Genomic DNA, 3,452 nt, shown 5'->3' on the forward strand with positions numbered 1-3,452 from the left:
CTTCGACGGTACCAGTACGGGTTTCCTGTCAAAATTTCGCCATAGTTTTAAATTCGAATAATTTAATCAAACGTGTATTTCATAATTATCACAAAATCATTCGAGTCGTACATTTTACACAATCAATTACTCGATATATTTTCAGAATAATCATTCGATTTAAATCTAAATAATAATAAAACATGCAATCGGGCTACAGGCAACAGAACACCACACAATGACCCACAGGCACGCGCCACCACCCTCATCGGAAAAACAAGAAAGAAGTACGGCAGCGGCGAATAACCTGAGACACGGTGGGCAGGGCAGTGGAAAACGCAGCCCAACAGGAGAAAGCAGGAAAAGAAGGAGAGTAACAGGGAATGATCGAGAAAAATCGAGAGATTGCTGAGAGATTATATCAGAGAGATTGATCGAGGGTAGGGTATGAACACAGGCTCAATTGAGGATCTGTGTTTAAGTTTTGTTTTATTTTTCTGTTGTCCCCAATGACTGTACTACACATATACTACAGTTTATATAAATTAGACACATAGCCAAACAGGATAAATATAATCTTCTCGCAACCGGTTTAACAAAAAAAATTCGCAATTAACGAATCAAGTCGCGCTTTAAACAATTCCAGAAAATTACCAAATTAGTCTTATATCGTAAATATCCCGAAAATAATAAAAATATAAATTTCGTAATTTTAAAATAATTTCTGAAATGCAATTTATACCCGCTTTTAACAATTAACGAAACAACCCGCGGGTGAAATTAATCACAAAAAATTTCCAAAATAATTTTAAAATTCTCAAAATATTCCAAACTTGAATAAATATGAGTTTTATAATTTTTAAAGAATTCTGGAATTAAATACGGATTCTACCAATTAATGCAATCAGAAAATCATACAGGGCTAAATAATTAATGAAATATTGATTTCTAAATTTTATAAAATCCCAAAAAAAATTATTGTAATTATAAAATCATAAAACTATTTTTAGGGGCAATCAAAATATTTATAGAAATAAATATGCCTCAAAACCACTTTTACAAGTGTCAACAAGACAATACATCTCAATAAACAATTATACAAATAATCCTTGAACACCAACGATCACACATAATTAATAACAAAAATAATATCTAACTGACAGAACTCATACACATATTTTATTTATTTAATTATTCAATAACTACACATTTAAATAATAATCATGAAAATATACGAGTCGTTATACTCAGGTAAAGGCTTAAGCTCAAGAGAGGGGGCTTCCTTAATAGAAGGCTTGAGGCGTTTAGGAGCTTTGTTCAATTCCTCCATTCCAAGAGATTCAAAAGGCATATCAATCTTCCTCTTCCAGGGAGAAGCATTCAAATATTGCAATTGTTCTTCACCTTCGTCATCTTCACTACCTGAATTCCCCAATAAGGCTTTTTCTAAGGCATCAGATCTTAGCAATTGATCAAGTTCCGATGTGACCACCGAATCATCCAACTCCACTTTTAAGCACTCCTCATTATCAGTAGGAAATTTCATAGCATTGAATACATTAAAAGTAACATCCTGATCCAGAACTCGCATTGTAAGCTCACCCTTCTGCACATCGATCAAGGTTCAGACAGTTGCCAAGAAAGGTCTTCCCAAGATTATGGGAATCTTCTTATCCTCCTCGAAATCAAGAATTACAAATTCAGCAGGGAAGATAAGTTTATCAACCTTGACCAAGACATCCTCCACTATACCTAACGGATATGTAATAGAACGGTCGGCCAACTGCAAAGTCATATACGTTGGTTTAGGATCAGGTAGATCCAACTGCTTGAAGATTGACAAAGGTATCAGATTGATGCTAGCTCCCAAGTCACATAAGCATCTGTTAAAAGACACTTTTCCAATAGTACATGGAATAGTAAAGCTTCCTGGATCTTTAAGCTTTGGAGGCAACTTTTGTTGCAGCACAACATTGCATTCCTCTGTAAGAGCGACAGTCTCTAAATCATCTAGCTTCACTTTTCGAGAGAGAATACCTTTCATAAACTTTGCATAACTAGGCATCTGCTCGAGAGCCATAGCGAAAGGTATGTTGATATGAAACTTCTTGAACACCTCCAGAAACTTCTCAAATTGTTTGTCCAGCCTTTTCTTTTGCAGCCTCTTAGGAAAAGGCGGTGGAGGATAGATCTATTTCTCTTCTGTATTACCCTCAGGAGGAGTGTGCTCAACAGTAGTCTTCATTTGTTCTACTTCTTCATCCTACTGCTTTGCTTCTTTCTCAGCCCCAGCTTCTGCAGTCAACTCTTGAGTTTGTTCGGGATTCACAACTTTCCCAGACCTCAAAGTGATTGTCTTTACATGCTCCTTAGCTTCCCTCTTTCCTAGCACTTCAGTGTCACTAGGCAATGTACCAGGTTGATAATTTAGCAAGGCATTGGTAACTTGCCCAATTTGATTTTCAAAGTCTTGATAAAAATAGCTTGACTCTTGCACATAAGCTTCAACTCCTCTAATTTAGATTTTTCATTAGCTTGTTACAGCTGGAGTTGTTGTATAGGTGCATACTGCGGTTACTGAAAACTAGGGGGTTGTACTGCTTAGATGGATACTGCTGATAAGGCTGTTGAACCACATATTGAAGGTTGCTCCAACTGAAATTAGGATGATTGTGGTTGTTAGGATGATAGGTGGCTGGCACAGGTTGCTGCGATCACTGGAAGTTGCTCACGAACTGAGCTGATTCACTAGAAATTATGCACTCATGGGCACCAGCACAAATCTCACAGACACTAGTGATTTGATTAACTTCATAATTAGCCAAAGTGTCCACCTTCATTGTCAAAGCCTTAAGTTGGGTAGCAATAGCAGTTGCTACATCCAACTCCAGAATTCTTGCTACTTTTCCCTGAGTCATTCTCTAGGAAGGATTCTGGTACTCATTGGAAGCCATCAATTCAATAAGTTCATTAGTTTCATCGTAGCTCTTAGCCCACAAGGCTCCTCCTGATGCTGCATCAAGCATGGGTCTAGAAGTAACACCCAATCCATTATAGAAACAGATGATAATCATCCAATCAGGCATGCCATGGTGTGGGCACTTCCTTAAACTCTCCTTATATCGATCCCAAGCCTCACACAGAGATTCTCCAGTTTGTTGAGCAAACTGAGTAAGAGCATTCCTGATTGCTGCAGTCTTCACCATGGGGAAGAATTTAGTGAGAAACTTTTGAGCAAGATCTTCCCAAGTGGTGATAGACCCTGCTAGTAGAGAATGTAACCAACACTTAGCTTTGTCCCTCAGAGAGAATGGAAAGAGTCATAGCTTTATAGCATCCTCAGTCACATCGTTGAATTTGAAAGTGTCGCAGATCTCGATGAAATACCTGATGTGCATGTTGGGGTCTTTAGTAGGAGAACCCCCAAACTGAACTGAATTCTGTATCATCTGGATCGTGCTTGACTTGATCTC

The 3,452-nt window shown here is 37.8% G+C and overlaps 1 non-coding gene across 1 annotated transcript; it reads left to right on the plus strand.

The window, feature by feature from the left end:
- The first annotated feature begins 3,063 nt into the window (after positions 1-3,063).
- LOC141722807 (small nucleolar RNA R71) lies at positions 3,064-3,170 on the plus strand. Its single transcript, XR_012575809.1, has one exon. It is a non-coding gene; the product is annotated as a small nucleolar RNA R71 (small nucleolar RNA).
- Positions 3,171-3,452: the final 282 nt, after the last annotated feature.

Source organism: Apium graveolens, chromosome 4, assembly GCF_009905375.1.
Source record: "Apium graveolens cultivar Ventura chromosome 4, ASM990537v1, whole genome shotgun sequence".
NCBI lineage: Eukaryota > Viridiplantae > Streptophyta > Magnoliopsida > Apiales > Apiaceae > Apium > Apium graveolens.